At 38.4% G+C, this 23032-nt stretch overlaps 1 pseudogene across 1 annotated transcript in view; it reads right to left on the minus strand.

Moving 5' to 3' along the window:
* Nucleotides 1-23032, minus strand: part of LOC308634088 (pro-neuregulin-3, membrane-bound isoform-like) — a 140461-nt pseudogene that overhangs the window by 16957 nt on the left and 100472 nt on the right. Inside the window, exon 5 of the transcript in view lies at nucleotides 1827-1945. The product of the transcript in view is annotated as a pro-neuregulin-3, membrane-bound isoform-like (transcript). The remainder of the gene's footprint in view (nucleotides 1-1826; nucleotides 1946-23032) is intronic.

Raw genomic sequence — 23032 nt, forward strand, 5'->3', positions numbered from 1 at the left:
CCTCCAATCTCATGTCTCTGTTTAATGGTAATCTTTTCTTCCTGCTCTTCCTCCCTGCTCTGTTCATAGTTGCTCTCATTATATCAAAGAAGACATTTGGTATTTGTTTTTTAGGGATTGGCTAGCTTCACTAAGCATAATCTGCTCTAGTGCCATCTATTTCCCTGCAAATTCCATGATTTTGTTATTTTTTATTGCTGCATAGTACTCCATTGTGTATAGATGCCACATTTTTTTAATCCATTCATCTATTGAAGGGCATCTGGGTTGGTTCCACAGTCTAGCTATTGTGAATTGTGCTGCTATGAACATCGATGTGGCAGTATCCCTGTAGCATGCTCTTTTAAGGTCTTCAGGGAATAGTCCGAGAAGGGCAATAGCAGGGTCAAATGGTGGTTCCATTCCCATCTTTCCCAAAAATCTCCAAACTGCTTTCCAAATTGGCCGCACCAATTTGCAGTCCCACCAGCAATGTACAAGTGTACCCTTTTCTCCACATCCTCGCCAGCACTTGTTGTTGTTTGACTTCATAGTGGCTGCCAATCTTACTGGAGTGAGATGGTATCTTAGGGTGGCTTTGATTTGCATTTCCCTGACTGCTAGAGATAGTGAGCATTTTTTCATGTACTTGTTGATTGATTGTATATCCTCCTCTGAGAAGTATTCAGGTCCTTGGCCCATTTGTTGATTGGATTATTTGTTATCTTATTGTCTAATTGTTTGAGTTCTTTGTATACTCTGGATATTAGGGCTCTATCTGAAGTGTGTGGAGTAAAAATTTGTTCCCAGGATGTAGGCTCCCTATTTACCTCTCTTATTGTTTCTCTTGCTGAGAAAAAACTTTTTAGTTTAAGTAAGTCCCATTTGTTGATTCTTGTTGTTAACTCTTGTGCTACGGGTGTCCTATTAAGGAATTTGGAGCCCGACCCCACAATATGTAGATCAGAGCCAACATTTTCTTCTATCAGATGCAGAGTCTCTGATTTGATATCAAGCTCCTTGATCCATTTTGAGTTAACTTTTGTGCATGGTGAGAGGAGAGGATTCAGTTTCATTTTGTTGCATATGGATTTCCAGTTTTCCCAACACCATTTGTTGAAGATGCTATCCTTCCTCCATTGCATGCTTTTAGTCCCTTTATCAAATATAAGATAGTTGTAACTTTGTGGATTAGTCTCTGTGTCCTCTATTCTGTACCATTGGTCCACCCGCCTGTTTTGGTACCAGTACCATGCTGTTTTTGTCACTATTGCTCTGTAGTATAGTTTGAAGTCTGGTATCGCTATACCGCCTGATTCACACTTCCTGTTTAGAATTGCTTTTGCTATTCTGGGTCTTTTATTTCTCTATAGGTTTAATGCAATGCCAATCAAAATCCCAATGGCATTTCTTGTAGAAATAGATAAAGCAATCATGAAATTCATATGGAAAATTTTCTTTTGTGAGGACCATGTTGGAAGACATGGAGCATCTCACACCAGCTGCTGAGGGAAGAATTAGGCATTAGTTTTGCCAGTAATGATGAGGCAGGCTAGGAAAAAATCATGTTTTAATAGTTTTTCAGAATGCAATTGTTCTGTTCACTGGTCTATGCCTATAGCTCTGATGGGTGTTGTTAATGGTTCCTTCAGGCTCTTGTAGGCACAGTGTTACCTGCTAAGGAAGCCAGTATCTTTTGTTTACCTGCTGTGAGCTGCTGGAACATCTCCTCCATGGAGAACTATAGGAGAATCAAGAACAATCCCATGTTGCCATTTTTCGGCATGTGTGTCCAGAGTGTACACTGTGTAAACGAACCCACTCCCACAATAATCAGCTACCAGTACCTGTGGTGTTTAACAGACTGGCTTCCTCTGTAGGGAGAAGGAACCTCAGGGAATGACTGGGGGCCTCCAAAACTTGACTCCATCATTTTCTCCAGCGCAGTCACAGGATGCCTTTCCGCCTTTGAATAATGCAGGAAATCATATGCATATGGAGGTACATTATGAGAAGAGGGTTGACAACATGAAAGTTAGGCATCAGTATCGTGGAATGCCAGTTTTGCCTGGGTCCTGACCAGGACATCGATAATGACATCCAGTGCATCCCATTTCTCACACACACACACCAGGCTTCTGAGATTAGATAAGTGCCACTGAAGATGAATGGGTCTTCTCACTGCACTTGATGGCAACAGTGTCTGATAGCCAAAAAGCACATACAAGTATATTTTAGTCCATTCAGTTAATCAGATCTCTATTAGCTAATATTTTTTTCATAGATACTGATGTTGTGAACTTTATAATATTTTCAGAATTCTAGAGGAAATTAATTCATATATATATTCCTACACACACACGCTCCACTGTTCTCTTTCACCCTGTTGCCAGATAATTACTTTGAGAATTCACTTTTAGTCCTAGACTCCTGTACCTCATGAGATATAATCTTTAAGTTGTTTTCTAGGAATATTATCTCTGAACCATAAGAAACAAGTTTCAGAAAGGAAAATCATACAATGAGTTTATAATCAAATGTACCTCTGTGCTCTTGAATTAATTTTTCTTCTGGTTACTTCATTCTTTCTAGGTCTTAATCATACATGATCTTAGATTCTATGTAAACATGACACTCCAGGCAGCCACTACTTGTATCATGTGTCCTCATGAGATAAAAAAAACAACTCCTGGCTATAGTTGAGAACAGACTTAGGATAAAATGGAAATGACGACTAATTTTATGCACATATAAAATACATATGTACATATATTCAGTGATATTACCAGAATAAAAGAGAAATAATTCACTGATTGAACAAAAACTAATAAGGAGGGTAAATGACAGAGAATGGTAAAATGGAAATAAAAATGATAAATATGCATCATGATTTCCATGATGACAATAACAGGGGAGTTAGATTTGAGTATTAAGATATTCACACACTGACAATAAATTCGGTCATCTATGTGAAAGCAATAGAGGACAATGACAAATAGGATGAGTGATGACACCCCCCATATTATAGAAAAGACAATTTATAAAGTAATAGTACCAAATAAGATATAATGCCATGCCAACTTTGTTCTAAAAGAGACAAAGATGGATATTTCACATTAATAGAAGGAAATGTCTAGCATAAGATATTTATAAATTTTTGTCTAAGCAGCTTCAAAAATACAAAGTGAAATTAATAGTGTCACATGAAGAGCCTGAGATACACTCAGACGTGTTGAGCACCTTCACTCCTTATTATAGAAGCACGGGAAGCATCTGAATAGAGTTAAAGCATAAACATGCTGTCATAATAGTTATCCATGAAAGTAAATGTTTACACCTGAAGGAGCTACATGGAAATAAAATAATGATGGAAATCCTAGAAACAAAAAATTGGGTGTTGGGCTAAACACTTCCATTATGAAAGGCTTTCTCAGCTAGTCCTCCAAATCAGAGAACATTAAGCTTTTGATACTTTGACTACATCAAGATTAAATGCACTAAAAAGATTTAATAAACTAAAAGAATCCACATGGCAATGGGCATAAAAGTAGTTTCAAACTATGTGGATACATTTATTCATAACCTTAAGGGAAAAAGACAGTTCTTACCAGGGTAAAACACCTCGAAACCCTAAAGAAAACATGTTAAATTTTATTAAGTAGCATAAATGATCATTATCAACTTAAAATGTAAAACCTGGTAAAAAGATTGGTATTCATGTCATTATTACAATTTGAAGGCTGCACAGAAATCAACTAAAAAACAAGAAAGGTAACTACAAAAACATGAACAAGAATTTCACAAATAGATGCATGATGTACATTTAGGAAGGTGTGTAACTGCACTCTGTATAGTATGACAGTAGAGAAAGTTAATTTTTTAATTTTTTTTATTGGTTGTTAAAAACATTACATAGTTCTTGATATATCATATTTCACACTTTGATTCAAGTGGGTTATGAACTCCCATTTTTACCCCGTATACAGATTGCAGAGTCACATCAGTTACACTTCCACTGATTTACATATTGACATACTCATGTCTGTTGTATTCTGCTGCCTTTCCTATCCTCTACTATCCCCCCTCCCCTCCCCTCACCTCTTCTCTCTCTACCCCCTCTACTGTAATTCATTTCTCCCCCTTGTATTATTTTTCCCTTTCCCCTCACTTCCTCTTGTATGTAATTTTGTATAACCCTAAGGGTCTCCTTCCATTTCCAAACAATTTCCCTTCTCTCTCCCTGTCCCTCCCACGTCTCATCCCTGTTTAATGTTAATCATCTTCTCATGCTCTTCTTCCCTACTCTGTTCTTAGTTACTCTCCTTATATCAAAGTTAAATTTTAAGAATAAAGTGCACAACTGTAATCCTGGCAATTTAGGGAGACCCCTTCTCAAACTACCACATCCCCAGCCCTCTCTCTGTTTTAGAGTACCCTGGGTTAAACCACCAGTGCCAAAAAAGAAGGAAAATAAAACACACAAGAACAACAAAAACAATATCTGGGAAAGGTAGAATTGATGGTAAATTCTAGGGAAACAAATCAACAATGTGTTTTAAAGTTTTAAACATCTATTCTGAAATCTAAAATATTACTTTTGGCAATTTTCTCATTTCATATATATATATATATATATATATATATATATATATATATATATATATATAATTCTTTGGGTATTAAAAATTCTACTGATATGCCTAAACAAATACACAGCAGAAACAAATGAATACTATGGAGACATTGAAAAGATACAAACTAGGTACAGAAGAGTATGCAGATGAATCCACTTGTATAAGTGAGGAAAATGCATTACATGGATATACATTGTTGAATATATGTGCATAAATGCACATTTATGTTTATACAAATTTTATGTACATACACACATTTTTCTGTATGTGTTTAACTCAGGATGTAGATTTTTAAGAAGCAAAATAAAGTATTTACTATTAATTGGGTCATATCCTTAAAGAAAAGTATGGTCAGTACCTCATAATATATTTTTCAAAAATGGAGTACATGTATAACGGTGGTCCTATAAGACTAATAGAGCTGAATAAATGCCTATCACTTGGTGATATGGTGTGAATAAACCTGTACTGCAAGCTATGTAAAATTATAGCATGTGTAACTATACATAATTGATAATGACTAAGAAGTATGGTATAGCAAATATATAAACTAGTCATTATTTTGGAATGTAATCTATATACATACACAAATGTACAAGTATACTGTAAAACTGTATGGCTGCAGCAGCCTCATAAGTCTTGTGTTTACCACATCTCTTGATTATATCAAAACACCATGCCAAGTGATTGACCTACACCAACTAGGTTCATGTAATTATGCTCAAGAATATTTACATAATGATGCATTCCTCATAACATATCCCTATCATTGAGGAACACATGACTGTATATAGCGAATATTTCTGCTGACTTGAGAAAAATGTCAAGTTTATTGTTTTTAAGTTCAAAGCTGTAAGTATAAGTTTCATTTTTAAGTACTTTCAAAATAAGCCACATAGTGGCAGTAATGACTACATCTTAAACTAGAATCTGAATGCTACAAAATGGACCTGTAGAAACTGGCCAGGCTTTTCTAAAACGGAATAAAGTCATATGAAATGAAAAGAAGATATGGAGATGGCAAAAGGTGATTGTTTTCAGTAATCCCAAATAACGAAAATTCATTAATACCTCTATATGTGCTTTGTTGCTAATTAAGGTTGTGTGTTACAAATGATCCGTGGAAACAGTCAGATGTATGTACTGAAGTGTAAACAATATACTGAATTTCAGATTTCCAAACTCTATAAAAGACACATTAGAGTTTGCTCACTTTTCGCCCAACTTCTAATAAATCTATTTAGATGACAAATTCAAATGCCTTGGTGGTTCAGCCACAAAAAGAGTTACATGATAGAGGAAAATAGTAGAGAAAGGATACACTGAGAAAAGGAAGTCTGCTCAGCTACTGCAGAGGGAGATCCTGTGGTAACATAGGACTTTTCTAGAGAAGTTGTTAAATCAATGTCTGTAACCCATATCAAAAAGTCCAATTCGGTTTTTAGGTCCTTAGTTAAGTGTCCTGAGAGGGAAGGCTTTATCCAAATCCCATGTAAAAGTCATGAATAGAAACAGCTTCTTACTTATTTTGCTTATTGATAAGTATTTTCTAAAAATCCCTTTAGATTGTTTGTATTGTTATATCACATAATTGTTTTTTACTTATAAAATTCAGAAAAATGTTGGAACAAATTTGTATTTCTTTTTTTCTTTTTTTTTTTTGGTAACTGCATTTAACCTGAGAATCGGGCTACTGCTGGCATTCCCATCCAGGGTTGATTGAGATATGTGGGACTATTAAAGATACAATAAGCTGGCAATCCTCCAAGTTGACATTTCATACATATTGGTTCAAAATGAATTTAGAGATAGCTTTCAATGTTACTTCTGACAATAACTGAAAGTCATCATTCCTGTCCTAACAATAATACCAGAAGAAAACAACTACAAAAAGAACTGAAAACCAATGACCATTCTGGTATGCAACAGATACTTGAGTTGTAGGGTAAGCCACCACTGAGAGACTCAGGCTACAGATACTCAGAGTCTAAATTGGTAGGATTGCTTGAACTTCATTTTCAACTCTTTCAGACACAGGATCTCACTAAATTGCTGAAGCTTGCCTCAAAATCGCAATCCTCCTGCCTCAGCCTTTAGAGTCACTGGGATTGAGTTGCTGGAATCGATGTGGAGATGACAATGAGAGCTAGGATCATTTGGGGGCTGCTGTCTCAGGAAAGGTGCTCTTCTTTCATAGAAGTACACCAGATTGTAACAGAAAATAATAAATCATCATATGCCTCTGCTATTAAAAGGGCAAAGATAACCATTTTGAAACACACGCAGAGCATGCTCCATAACAACTGCCTGCATTTCAACAAAAAAATAAGGCTTTGCCAAAGCCTATTTCACCTGAGGACAGGGCATCTCCAAATCCCTCCCCTGACAGACCCATAGCATTCCCCTCTCTCATAAGAGGAGGAAAAGGCAAAGAAGTCCTTGTGAAGGACATAGCTCAGGAACACAATCCCATTGAAAGGATAAAATATAATCATAAGATCACATAAGAGTTCCCTTCCACCCTATCTACAGGACTCCACTACAACTGTAGTGGACTACAGCTGAAAATTTTGCAAAAGCAGACTACTGAGTTCTTAAAGGAACCTAAACATCCAACAGAGACGAAAACCAAATAAGCAAAAGTAGCATCAGAGGATTTTGAAGCCCCTGGCATCTATGGCTATAGCAAACATTAAACAAAACCCAATATTAGCCAGATTAACATAAAACTTTACACTGAAGGTCTATTTACCTTAGTTCCTACTCCCAAATGTATGTTCATTCCACCTTTTAACAAAACATCATAAGGTATGCTAAAAGACAAGAAAATACAATGGAAAAGAACCAGAACTCATATCAGAGAGATGATGGTATGATCAAACAAGGAATTTGAACATAAAAACTGTGGTAAGGACTTTACAGGAAGAAAACAGACAACATGGAAGAACAGATGGGTACCATAAGCATAGAAATGGGAAATTTAGTCAGTAATCAAAAGCACATGCTAAACATAAAAAACACTATAATAAGGGCTGGGGATGTGGCTCAGTGGTAGAATGCTTGTCTAACATGCACAAGGCACTGGGTTCAATCTACAGCACCACCGAAACACTTTAATAGAGAAACAGATGTACCATTTGATAGGATTATCAATAGAACCAAAACACACACACAATAGTCAAAGGGTATGATCTAGGCACAATTAGAACAACAAAAGGGGAAGAGAGAAAAGGTATTAGGAAAAAAAATTGAAATAAATATGATCAAATTATTTCATTTAATAATGGAAACCACACCACAGTTTAAGGAAGTTTTTAGAACACTAAAACACCACACAGGATAAGTCCCCCAAACCTAATATGATGACATATAATGTTAAAGAAACTGTGGGGGGGCGCAGACTATCAAATCTTACCTATAAAGGAAAAAGGTTAGGAAATACAGTGGGCTTCTAATTAGAAACCTAGCAAACAATACGGCAAAAGACTGAAATGTGTTTAAAAAAAAAAAAAAGAAAAACTACAAACCTCACTCCTGAAATCATCCTACCAAAAATAAGGTGGTATCCAGGTTGGCTCCATAGTTTAGCTATTGTGAATTGTGCTGCTATAAATATTGATGTGGCTGTGTCCCTGCAGTATGCTGATTTTAAGTCCTTTGGGTATAGTCCGAGGAGTGGGATAGCTGGGTCAAATGGTGGTTCCATTTCCAGATTTCTAAGGAATCTCCATACTGCTTTCCATATTGGCTTCACTGGTTTGCAGTCCCACCAGCAATGTATGAGTGTGCCTTTCCCCCACATCCTTGCCAACACTTATTGTTGTTTGTCTTCATAATAGCTTCAATTCTGACTGGAGTGAGATGATATCTTATTTTTGATTTGCATTTCTCTGGTTGCTAGAGATGATGAGCATTTTTTCATATATTTGTCAATTGATTGTATATACACTTCTAAAAAGTGTCTGTTCAGGTCCTTGGCCCATTTGTTGATTGGGTTATTTGTGTTTTTTTTTTTTTGGTGTATAGCTTTTTGAGTTATTTATATATCCTCGAGATTAGTGCTCTATCTGATGTGTAAGGGGTAAAAATTTGCTCTCAGGATGTGGACTCTCTTTTCACCTCAGATTTCTTCTTTTGTGGAGAAGAAACTTTTTAGTTTGATTCCATCACATTGATTGATTCTCAGTTTCAATTCTGGTGCTATAGGAGTCTTATTAAGGAAGTTGGAGCCTAATCCCACATGATGAAGATGAGGGCCTACTTTTCTTCTATTAGACACAGAGTGTCTGGTCTAATTCCAGGTCTTTGATCCATTTTGAGTTGAGTGCATAGTGAGAGATAGGGGTTTGATTTCATTTTGTTGCTTATGGATTTCCAGTTTTCCCAGCACCATTTGTTGAAGAAGCTATCTTTTCTCCAGTGCATGTTTTTAGCACCTTTGTCTAATATAAGATAATTGTAATTTTATGGGTTAGTCTCTGTCCTCTATTCTTATCATTGGTCTACCAGTCTGTTTTGGTGCCAATGCCAGGCTGTTTTTGTTACTATTGCTCTGTAGTATAGTTTAAGGTCTGGTATAGAGATGCCACCTGCTTCACTCATCCTGCTAAGGATTGCTTTAGCTATTCTGAGTCTCCTATTTTTCCAGATGAATTTCATGATTGCTTTTTCTGTTTCTATGAGGGATGCCATTGAGAGCCAACCTAGATGCCCTTCAGTGGATGAATGGATTAAAAAAAGTGGCACATATACACAATGGAATTTTACCCAGCATTTGGAAATATAATGCTAAGCGCCAAGCGAAGTTAGTTAATCCCAAAAAACAAATGCCAAATGTTTTCTCTGTTATAAGGAGGCTGACTCATAGTGGGGTAGGGAGGAGGAGCATGGGAGGATTAGATAAATTCTAGATAGGGAAAGGGAGGGGGCAGGGGATTAGCAAGGGCACTGGAATGTGATGGACATCATTATCCAAAGTACATAAACAAAGACTCAAAGTGGGTGTCAACATACTCTCTATATAAACAGATATAAAACATTGTGCTGTATATGTGTAATAAGAATTGTAGTGCAAAAAAAAGTACATGTACAAAGGCATGAGTTGGCATGAACATACTCTGTATACAAAAATCATACTCTATATGTGTAATGCATTCCGCTCTCATATATTAAAAAAGTTAAAAAAATAAAATCAATAAAACTAAAAAGGGCCAATAAGGTTAGTTTCAACTTTTACAGTCAAATGAAAACAGAAAATTCATCATAAGTTAGACCTGGCCTGCAATAAATATTACAAGAAATTCTGCAGGAAGAATGAAAATCATGTAGGTCAGTAACATAGATCTACAGAAAGGAAGAAAAAGTGTCGGAAAAATAATAAATGAAAGTAATGATTTCATTTGTCTTAATAGATAACACATTGTTAACAGAAAAATATTTATTCAAATTAATATTATGTGATTTTCACAAAGTAATGATTGAAAATTTTTTAAAGTATTGGGATACTCTGTTATAAAGTATGTGTAGTAGTTGTTGAGAGCCACAGCCAAAGGGGCCCCAGCAAACTTCCAGCTGCCGGCTGATGATTGGTTCATAGCGGCCCCAGCAACATCTAGCTGATTGGCTCCTCTGCGGTGATGTTCATTGGGCGGTTTCCCCGCCCTTCAGACTGCCAGCTGATGATTGGTTCACAGCGGCCCCAGCAACATCTAGCTGATTGGCTCCTCTGCGGTGATGTTCATTGGGCTGTTTCCCTGCCCTTCAGACTGCCAGCTGATGATTGGCTCACAGCAGCCCCAGCAACATCTAGCTGATTGGCTCCTACACGGAGCTGCTCATTGGGGGACTTCTTTGGCTGGGTTGCGTGGGTGGAGCCAATCGGCTTCAAGAGCAGGAGAATTGTGAGAGGCTTGTGGGAAGCCAGTGGTGGCAGTTGGGCTCTGAGGGTTTTTTCCTGAGGAGCTGTTTTGTTTGGCATTTGTAGTTCTAAAAATAAAGTTAGTTTCTTTTAACAAGTGGCTTCTGAATTGTGCCCAGCCAGACTGCGGCATTTGGTGGCTCGCACAGGGAGTGACTGAGGGTATGTAAACGGCTCACCCCTGAGGGCAGGGCGAGAGGATGGGTAGCCATTCTAAGTTTCCTCTTTTGTTTTGCTTCATTTTTGTTTTAAGTTGCCTGTCCCTGGAGATGAGTGAGACGGAAGAAAAACCACTCACATCTGAGGAAAAACTATTTGCGTCTGAGGAACAGATAGGGAGAAAGGACGGATGCACATGTCAGGAGGATAGAAAGGCTATAATGAATTTTTATTGTTCCCTTTTTATTTCATTCTGTCTCGGTTTTGTTTGGTGTTATCTTGTTGGGTTGTATTATAGTAGAAATATGGGAACAGAAATTAGTAAAAAACAAACCAAAAGACTGTTAAGTAAATTGTTAGAGGAAGGAGGCATCCCAGTAAAATCAAGAGCAGTCAGGGCATATGTTGATACAATACAACAATGTAGCCCATGGCTTTTTAAGGAGGAGTTGTTAGATATATCACAATGGAACCATCATGGTGAAGATTTAAAAAGAATAGAAAACAACAACCCAGGGACTCTGCCAGTTGGCACATTGCCATTGTGGACGTTCGTATCTGGTTTGCTTAGTCCAAAGCCTTCAGTTCAGACAAAGGTAGAGGAAGGAGAAGACATATTGATTCAAGTAAAAGAGAAGGTCTTTCGAGCTAGTGAGACAGAGGAAAGAAGTTTATAGCAGAAAAAGCCATCAGGGGAAAAGTTACAACAGGAGACTGCTAATAACACCTTTCTATCAGAGAGCGTAAGTGTCCAACCAACAGCACCACCTCTACAGGAGACTGCTACTAACAGCATTCTATCACCAGAGGGCATAAGTGTCCAATCAACAGCACCACCTCCATATGCTAGGAGACTCCCAACCCCCGCAGTTGATAGTTGGGATCCTGAGACAGGATCTCAAGTATGCCCTGTATTTGAGGTAGGAGGGCAGCAAATTTACCAGGGTTTAAATTTCAAAACACTGAAGGAGCTAAAAGAGGCTGTAACAACCTATGGTCCTCAAGCACCCTTCACTGTAAGCTTGGTCGAATCCATTACCAACTTAAACACGACGCCAGCATATTGGGCTAATATTTGTAAAGCTGTGCTAAATGGAGGACAATACCTGTTATGGAAGGTTGCCAATGAGGAATTTTGCAAGGAGACAGCTAGGCGAAATGCAGCAGCTGGTTATCCTCAGAGAAATCTAGATATGTTGTTAGGAAAGGGACCTTATGAGGATCGGCAGCAACAAATTGCATATGTTCCTGGTGTATATTTACAAATTGCTGTAGATGCAGTTAAGGCATGGAAGACTTTACAAGGACATGGAGGTTTACAAGGTCAATTATCTAAGATAATACAAGGAGCTAATGAACCTTACGCTGAATTTGTAGATAGGCTTATTCAAACAGCTACCAGAGTTTTGGGGAATACAGAACAAGCAATGCCATTAATAAAACAACTGGCTTATGACCAAGCGAATCGTTGGTGCAGAGATATCATTAGACCATGGAAACAGGAATATTTAAACACATATATTAAATTATGTAGAGACATTAATGAACAAGAGCAAGTCATGGCAGCTGCAGTAAAACAGGCTTTAGATGCCAGAGACATTAATGAACAAGGGCAAATTGTGGCAGCTGCAGTAAAACAGGCTTTATATGCCAGGCCAAGAACATGCTACAATTGTCAACAAACAGGACATTTTAAAAGGAATTGCCCCATAGGAGGAGGATTTTAAAAAACTAGGTATCAAAGGAGTAGAATACCGGGTATTTGCCCACGATGCCGTAGAGGGAGACATTGGGCTAATGAATGCCGTTCTCAAACCACCATAGAGGGTACTCCATTACATTGGGCTAATGAATGCTGTTCTCAAACCACCATAGAGGTTACTCCATTATCAAAAAACGAACAAGGAGGATGGTATGAAGATGGCGGCCGGCGAGTAAGCAGCACGTTCACTATCTCTACAGTAACGGGATCAAAAAGATCCATTAATACACCCAGATTCTACCTACTGAGGTACTTCGAGCAAAACTCCGCTGAAAAGAGACCTGCCGGAAATTAGTAAGTTGATTAGAGGTGACAGTTTGTCCCAGATGAGTGAATCTTGGCCACGCGGTGCAGAGGACTAGTTCCGCTGCCAGCCGCCGCCAAACGGCAGCCGGAGCTGCCTGCCCGGTTTTGTAAACGGCCCCCGGAGGCGGGAACTGGCGCAGCGAGAAGGGTTACCGCCGACTGCGGGACCTGGCGCTGCGAGAAGGGTCTCCGCCCGCTCATCAAACAGCCCCCCGCCCGCCCAGCCCAGGAGGCGACGTGAAGGGAATCTAACCAAGCCTCTATGAAATAGCGAACTGGGCTGCGTACGGGGGTGGCTGAAGTGCTGAGCCTGGAGCTCGGAGCAGAGGCTTTAATCGAGACTTTGCGCAGCTTGTTAGAGCGCCTTTCACCATTAGTCTGTAGTGGACCACCCGGCCAAGCGGGAGAAAAAAAAAAAAAACAAAGAGATTGAAAAAGAGGACGCTTGGCTCCCTGACGATTTTCTGCTCAGAGCCACGCTTTGCGCCCATCTATTCCTCTTCCACTTCACTCCCTGCAGAGAAGCTGAATGGGTAATCAGCAGTGGATCCTAAGTACCTGAGGCTAAGAAAGCTTAGTACACCCCCGCCCTTTTTTTTTTTTTTTTTTTTTTTTTTTTTTTTTTTAATAATGACTATACAGGGAGAATTAATGGACTGAAATTGTTGGCTGGGCTGGGGTTTCGGGGCCGAAAATCCACTCCGCTGGAGCTGCCATTTGCTTTCGGCACGCTGTCTTGAGGGCCCTGTCTACACGGTCTAGCTGCCGCTTCTAGAGACTAGAACTGGGCTGCGTGCCGAGCCCTGTCCTCCGAAGGCTGGGTCATTCGGCATCCCCCTGCGAGAGGACCCGTGCTCCGGAGGAGGCGGTTGGAGAGCCGCGGCGGCAGCCGCTTGGGCCCCAGGAGCTAGGCACCGGGCCGAGGAACAGCGGAGGCCGCGGCGGCGCTGCTATCTAAAGCCTATTTGCTCAGGATCACTAGGCAATGCTGAGCTGACGTGGAGCTAGGGCGTACACTTTGGGCCCCTCAGAAAACACACACTGAGCACGTATCTGCTGCGTTTAAGCCCCGGATCGCCTGCTTCTCGTGACTCAGCACTAACGACCCAGCTGAAATAACTAGTCGGCCCACATGATCTCACAGAGGTAAAAAAAAAAAAAAAAAAACAGAGCACCATAGCCAGACGCAGGGAATCAGAAGTGATGTGGGATTAGCGGCACAGAATTCCCGGCTATCGCCCCCACCAGGGCCGACAACAGAGGTCCCTTGCACCACCTACCAGGGGAGTTGCTACCTGAGGGCAAACAAATTCGCTGGGGGTCCTCAGCCCCAAACCCTACAAACTTAGGGCCTGAGGGAGGCAAACAGAAAGGGTGTGCCCAGACATCCATGAAAACAGGGCTCCCAGGTGCAGCAGACCCGACGTGTAGACAGTAATGTGGTAAGCATCACAGGTGAGTGGGGCCTGGATTGAGGAACCACAAGAGAAGGACCCAGACATTCAGGACTGGAGACTCGCACAGTCTGGGAAGAAAAGCTGAGGCACAGTGATTGGCTCCCACCTATCAAGAGGAGAAGCCTGGCCCAGTGGGCATAGCTCCACCCACTGGAAGAGAAGTCAATCGAGCTTTATGACTGCATTTATTATTAGTATTTTTTTTTTATTTTCTTAATGAGTATTATTAGTATTTTTTTTTTATTCTCACTTTTTGTAGTTGACGTTGTTGTGTTCTTTAACTTTCTTACTAATGGTTTCAATTTTTTTGTTAATTTTTCTTATCCTATTATTATTACTATTATTTTTTTAAACTTCAATTTCCATTTTTTATTACCATTATAATTTTTTTTCCGTTTGTTTTAAATTTTTTATTTTTTCGTTTTTTCTCTCTTTCTTCTCACTTTTTTTCTTTTGTCTTTTCATTTCTTTTCAACTTTCTTATTCCCCCTCTCTTGAACTCCACCTGCCTACACTTGCTCTCTTTAGTGACTTCTTCCCTTCCCTTCTAATACCTCTCCTCCCAAGCATCAAATAAACTTATAAGAGTAAACAGTAACTCAACAGTCAAACAGGACAAGAAGTATCATGAGCATAAAAAAGCAAGGAAGAAAAGGAGTACAAACAATGAAAGACAGCCTAAATATTCAGGAGGACCTGGAGTCATCAGAAAAATGGCCATATAAAGAACTCAAGGAACACCTTAGACAGATGGAAAGGAACCTTAAAGATCACATTGAAAAGGAATTACAAAAACAGATAAAAGAAGAAGTTAAACATCTTTATCAGGAGATAGAGGTTATAAAAAAAAATCAAACAATAATTCTAGAAATGAAGGAAACGATAAACCAAATTAAAAACTCAATCGAGAGTATCACTAACAGAGTGGAGCAAGTAGAAGCCAGAACGTCAGATAATGAAGACAAAATATATCACCTTGAAAAGAGTCTAGCCAACTCAGATAGGCTGGTAAAAAACCACGAGAAAAACATCCAAGAGATTTGGGATAACATAAAAAAACCAAACTTACGAGTCATCGGGATAGAGGAGGGCACAGAGATTCATGCCAAGGGAATGGGTAACTTACTGAAGGAAATAATTACAGAAAACTTTCCAGAAATAAAAAAGGATACAGATATACAAATTGTAGATGCATACAGGACACCGAGCACACAAAATCACAATAGACCAATGCCAAGACACATTGTTATGAAGCTATCCAATGTACAGAACAAAGAGAAAATATTAAAAGCTACAAGAGAAAAGAGGCAGATTACATTTAGGGGTAAACCAATAAGGTTGACAACGGATTTTTCATCACAGACGCTGAAAGCGAGAAGATCCTGGAACAATGTATTTCAAACACTGAAAGACAATGGATGCCAACCAAGAATCCTGTATCCAGCAAAATTAAGCTTCAGATACGACAACGAAATAAAAATCTTCCATGATAAACAAAAGCTAAAAGAATTTGTAGCCAGAAAACCAGCATTGCAAAGCGTCTTGAGCAAAACTCTACACGAGGAAGAAATGGAAAACAATAACCAAAACCATCAGCGGGAAGTGCCCCAGTAAAGACAGAGGATGGGAGGAAAGCAAATCATGGAGAAACAAACTAAATTAGGGGAAAAAAAAAGAGATAAATAATCAAACATGGCAGGAAGTACAAACCATATATCAATAGTAACTCTAAACGTTAATGGCTTAAACTCTCCAATAAAGCGACATAGGCTGGTAACATGGATTAAAAAAACAAATCCAACGATATGCTGCCTCCAGGAGACACATCTGACTGGAAAAGACATACACAGGCTCAAGGTAAAAGGTTGGGAAAAAATATACCAAGCACACGGTCCTCGTAAGCAAGCAGGCGTGGCCATTCTCATATCGAATAAAATCGACTTCAAGACTAAGTTAATCAAAAGGGATAAGGAAGGACATTATATACTGTTAAAAGGAACCATTCACCAACAAGACATAACAATTATCAATATTTATGCACCAAATAATGGTGCTGCGACGTTCATAAAACAAACTCTCCTCAAGTTCAAGAATCAAATAGACCACAACACAATAATCACGGGTGACTTCAACACACCTCTCTCACCATTGGACAGATCCTCCAAACAAAAGTTGAATAAAGAAACTATTGACCTCAATACCACAATCAATAACTTAGACTTAACTGACATATATAGAATATATCAACCATCATCAAGTGGATATACTTTTTTCTCAGCAGCACATGGAACCTTCTCAAAAATAGATCATATATTATGCCATAGGGCAACCCTCAGTAAATATAAAGGGGTTGAGATAATACCATGCACTTTATCAGATCATAATGGAATGAAACTGGAAATCAATGATAAAAGAAGGAAAGAAAAATCGTACATCACATGGAAAATGAACAATATGTTACTGAATGATCAATGGGTTACAGAAGACATAAAGGAGGAAATCAAAAAATTCTTAGAGATAAATGAAAATACAGACACAACATATCGGAATCTATGGGACACAATGAAAGCAGTTTTAAGAGGGAAATTCATCGCCTGGAGGTCATTCCTCAAAAAAAGGAAAAACCAACAAATAAATGAGCTCACACTTCATCTCAAAGCCCTAGAAAAGGAAGAGCAAAACAATAGCAAATGTAGCAGAAGGCAAGAACTAATTAAAATCAGAGCAGAAATCAATGAAATTGAAACAAAAGAAACTATTGAAAAAATTAACAAAACAAAAAGTTGGTTCTTTGAAAAAATAAATAAGATCGACAGACCCCTAGCCATACTAACGAAGAGAAGAAGAGAGAGAACCCAAATCACTAACATACGGGATGAAAAAGGCAATATTACAACAGACGCTTCAGAAATACAGAAAACAATTAGAAATTATTTTGAAAACCTATATTCCAATAAAATAGAAGAAAGTGAAGACATCGATAAATTCCTTAAGTCATATGATTTGCCCAGACTGAGTAAGGAGGAAACTCACAACCTAAACAGACCAATATCAATAGATGAAATAGAAGAAGCAATTAAAAAACTTCCAACCAAGAAAAGCCCAGGACCGGATGGGTATACAGCGGAGTTCTACAAAACCTTTAAAGAAGAATTAATACCAGTACTTTTCAAGTTATTTCAGGAAATAGAAAAAGAGGGAGCTCTTCCAAATTCATTCTATGAGGCCAACATCACCCTGATTCCAAAACCAGACAAGGACGCCTCAAAGAAAGAAAACTACAGACCAATATCTCTAATGAACATAGATGCAAAAATCCTCAATAAAATTCTGGCGAATCGGATACAAAGGCATATCAAAAAAATTGTGCACCATGATCAAGTAGGATTCATCCCTGGGATGCAAGGATGGTTCAATATACGGAAATCAATAAACGTTATTCACCACATCAATAGGCTTAAAGAGAAGAACCATATGATCATCTCAATAGACGCAGAAAAAGCATTTGACAAAGTACAGCATCCCTTTATGTTCAAAACGTTAGAAAAAATAGGGATAACAGGAACTTACCTCAACATTGTAAAAGCTATCTATGCCAAGCCTCAGGCTAGCATCATTCTGAATGGAGAAAAATTGAAGGCATTCCCTCTAAAATCTGGAACACGACAGGGATGCCCCCTATCACCACTTCTATTCAATATAGTTCTTGAAACACTGGCCAGAGCAATTAGACAAACGAAAGAAATTAAAGGCATAAAAATAGGAAAAGAAGAACTTAAATTATCACTATTTGCGGATGACATGATCCTATACCTAGAAGACCCAAAAGGGTCTACAAAAAAACTACTAGAACTAATAAATGAATTCAGCAAAGTGGCAGGATATAAAATCAACACACATAAAACAAAGGCATTTCTGTATATCAGCGACAAAACTTCTGAAATGGAAATGAGGAAAAACACTCCATTCGCAATATCCTCAAAAAAAATAAAGTACTTGGGAATCAACCTAACAAAAGAGGTGAAGGACCTATACAATGAAAACTACAGAACCCTAAAGAAAGAAATAGAAGAGGATCTTAGAAGATGGAAAAATATACCCTGTTCATGGTTAGGCAGAACTAACATCATCAAAATGGCGATATTACCAAAAGTTCTCTATAGGTTCAACGCAATGCCAATCAAAATCCCAATGGCATTTCTTGTAGAAATAGATAAAGCAATCATGAAATTCATATGGAAAAACAAAAGACCCAGAATAGCAAAAACAATTCTAAGCAGGAAGTGTGAATCAGGTGGTATAGCGATACCAGACTTCAAACTATACTACAGAGCAATAGTAATAAAAACAGCATGGTACTGGTACCAGAACAGGCGGGTGGACCAATGGTACAGAATAGAGGACACAGAGACTAATCCACAAAGCTACAACTATCTTATATTTGATAAAGGAGCTAAAAACATGCAATGGAGAAAGGATAGCATCTTCAACAAATGGTGTTGGGAAAACTGGAAATCCATATGCAACAAAATGAAACTAAATCCCCTCCTCTCGCCACGCACAAAAGTCAACTCAAAGTGGATAAAGGAGCTAGATATCAAATCAGAGACTCTCCGTCTGATAGAAGAAAAAGTTGGCTCCGATCTACAGATTGTGGGGACGGGCTCTAAATTCCTTAATAGGACACCCATAGCACAAGAGTTAATAACAAGAATCAACAAATGGGACTTTCTTAAACTGAAAAGTTTTTTCTCAGCAAGAGAAACAATAAGAGAGGTAAATAGGGAGCCTACATCCTGGGAACAAATTTTTACTCCTCACACCTCAGATAGAGCCCTAATATCCAGAGTATACAAAGAACTCAAAAAATTAGACAATAAGATAACAAATAACCCAATCAACAAATGGGCCAAGGACCTGAACAGACACTTCTCAGAGGAGGACATACAATCAATCAATAAGTACATGAAAAAATGCTCACCATCTCTAGCAGTCAAGGAAATGCAAATCAAAACCACCCTAAGATACCACCTCACCCCAGTAAGATTGGCAGCCATGATGAAGTCAAACAACAACAAGTGCTGGCGAGGATGTGGGGAAAAGGGTACTCTTGTACACTGCTGGTGGGACTGCAAACGGGTGCGGCTAATTTGGAAAGCAGTATGGAGATTCCTGGGAAAGCTGGGAATGGAACCACCATTTGACCCAGCTATTGCCCTACTCGGACTATTTCCTGAAGACCTTAAAAGAGCACACTACAGGGATACTGCCACATCGATGTTCATAGCAGCACAATTCACAATTGCTAGACTGTGGAATCAACCCAGATGCCCTTCAATAGATGAATGGATAAAAAAAATGTGGCATTTATATACCATGGAATATTACGCAGCACTAAAAAATGACAAAATCACGGAATTTGCAGGGAAATGGATGGCACTAGAGCAGACTATGCTTAGTGAAGCTAGCCAATCCCTAAAAAACAAATACCAAATGTCTTCTTTGATATAATGAGAACAACTAAGAGCAGAACAGTGAGGCTGAGCAGGAAGAAAAGACTAGCATTAAACAGAGACATGAGGCGGGAGGGAAAGGGAGAAAAAAAAAAGGGAAATCACATGGAAATGGAGGGAGACACTCATTGTTATACAAAATTATATATAAGAGTATACGAGGGGAATGGGATAACAAACATGGAGGGAAAATGAATTTCAATAGATGGGGTAGAGAGAGAAGATGGGAGGGAAGGGGAGGGGGGATATTAGAGGATAGTAAAGGTAGCAGAATACAACAGTCACTAATATGGCAGTATGTAAAAATGTGATGTGTAGCCGATGTGATTCTGCAATCTGTATTTGGGGTAAAAATGGGAGTTCATAACCCAATTGATTCTAATCTATGAAATATGATTTGTCATGAGCTTTGTAATGTTGTGAACATCCAATAAAAAAAAAAAAAAAAAAAACCGAACAAGGACAAGGTGTTTATCCACAATATAGTGGACAAAGGCATCGGGCTCCATTGCCAAAAAAATGGGCAGGGGGCCCCAATGCTCCGGGGCCCCAAACCACAAATATACAGAGCACTGGAGGAACCCAGCAACCCCATCAGGGTAGTGCCCAGGACACATTGTCCATCAGATCCCTCATCAGACAAACCAGAGGGAGCGCAGGGTTGGACATCTGCGCCTCCGCCAGATCAGTACTAAATCCAGAGATGGGAGTTCAAATCATTCCCACAGGGGTAAAAGGACCTCTTCCCAAAGGAACAGTAGGCTTATTATTGGGATGCAGCTCTTCTACTCTAAAAGGACTTTTTATAAGTCCTGGGGTAATTGATCCCGATTATGAAGGTGAAATAAAAATTATAGCCAGTTTTCCAAAGGGTATATCAATAATTTCACCAGGAGATAGAATAGCACAGTTACTAATAATACCAAGCCTACATGATAAATTTTCCAGTCATGCTGTAGAAAGAGGTTCCAAGGGATTAGGCTCCACAGGTGTAGATTGGGCTATGCTTTCTTTAAATTTAGATTCTCGCCCCATGCTAAAACTAAATATTCAAGGACATGAATTTAATGGGCTACTGGATACAGGTGCAGAACTTAGCATCATCTCTCGTCAAGAATGGCCAAAACATTGGCCATTACAACAAGCCACTCAAACACTTGGAGGCCTAGGAGTGGCGACTAATCACCATAGAAGTGCTATGGTATTATATTGGAAGGATCCTGAAGGATGTGAAGGAACTATACAGCCATATGTATTGGATCATCTTCCCGTAAATTTATGGGGATGAGATGTCTTAGATCAATTAGGTTTGACATTAACAAATAACATCAATCAAAATGCACCCACTATTATGGCTAGACAAGGTTTTAGGAAAGGAAAAAGATTAGAAAAACAAGAAAAAGGTATAGCAGCACCAATACAAATAGATCAAGGAACAGACAGACATGGGTTGGATTTTCACAAAGGGCCACTGAGACAATAAAAATTACATGGAAATCGGAAAGACCAGTATGGGTTCCTCAGTGGCCCTTGACTAAAGAAAAGATACAAGTAGCCCATGATCTGGTCAAACAACAATTAGCAGAAGGACATATACAACCTTCTGTATCTTCCCATTATACTCTCATTTTTGTCATCAAAAAGAAATCTGGTAAATGGAGATTATTGCAAGACTTAAGAGCCATTAATAATGAAATGGTCATTATGGGACCTGCTCAATCGGGGATTCCTCAATTGTCTGCTTTGCCAAAAACTTGGTATGTTTTAGTTATAGATATTAAAGATTGTTTTTTTTTTTCAATTCCAATTCATCCTGAGGATAGTCCACGTTTTGCATTTACTATCCCTGTACTGAATCATGAAGGTCCTGATCAGAGATATGAATGGAAAGTACTCCCTCAAGGGATGGCTAACAGCCCAACTATATGTCAAATTTATGTTAACAAAGTAATCCAGCCACTTAGAAATCAAAATCCTGAACTACAAATATTTCACTATATGGATGATGTATTATTAGCACACAAAGCTAAAACACATTGCTAGAATGTTATGCCACACTTACAAATTTATTAAAAAATTATAATCTAGAGATGGCAATAGATAAAGTACAATTAAATTTTCCAATTAATTATTTAGGAGTTCTATTATCCTCAACAATGGTCCGTCCACCAAAAATTCAAATACGAGTAGATCAACTCAAATCACTTAATGACTTTCAAAAGTTATTAGGAGACATAAATTGGGTAAGGCCTTATCTAGGTATTCCAACAGGAGAATTAGGACCTTTATTTGATATCCTAAAAGGTCCATCAGATCTAAATTCACCCCGAATGTTAACACCTGAAGCAAGAAAGGCATTAAAAATCATTGAAACATATATGGAAAATATGCATTTGGATAGAATTGATAAGTTTGCCTTTATTATTTATTGTACTACCAACAAAAAATATTCCTACAGGAGTATTTTGGCAAGAAGGTCCATTATTATGGATACATTTATCTTATTCTTCTAACACTATTCTCACTAGGTATCCTGAGGCTGTAGGACAATTAATACTCAAAGGAATAAAAACAGCAAAGGGAGTATTTGGAATTTCTCCCAATAAAATTATTACTCCATATACTATGAATCAAATTGATGAATTAGCTATTGAGTTAAATACTTGGGCAATAATCATGTGCAAATCTAAGGTTTCATTTGATAACCACTCACCATCTAATCCTTTATTGTCTTTTTGGTCATTGCATCCTGTAATTTTTCCAAAAATGACAAGAAAAACACCTATCATGAATGCTCCAAATATATTCACTGATGGGTTAAATAATGGTACAGCAGCAATAGTTACACCTGATCAAACTTTTACATTTTTAGTACCCAAACAATCAGCTCAAAAGGTAGAGCTTAATGCAGTATTACAAGCTTTTGTGATGTTTAAAGATTCTGTATTTAATTTATTTTCTGATAGTCAGTATATAGTTAATGCTATAGTATCCCTTGAAGATGCTGGTAGGATTTCCCCTTCTACTGTTTTCTCTTTGTTTTCCACTATACAAAGTTTAATCTGGGACAGAAAAGATCCATTCTTTATAGGACATATCAGGGCACATACAGGATTGCCTGGAGCAATGTAAATTGTTAAGAAAATTGTTTTCTTTTAATGCCTTCTGGAATGTTACATAATTTTTTCTTTAGCCATTATTGCTAGAATTCCTATCTTCATCCCAGTGCCGGTGAAGACAAAGATAAAACTAATCTACAGTTTCGGCAATAGCCATCACTGAACTGCTTGCAGAACTTGCCTAAA

This window comes from Spermophilus citellus (assembly GCF_964194105.1).
Source record: "Spermophilus citellus genome assembly, chromosome: 15".
NCBI classification, from domain to species: Eukaryota; Metazoa; Chordata; class Mammalia; order Rodentia; family Sciuridae; genus Spermophilus; species Spermophilus citellus.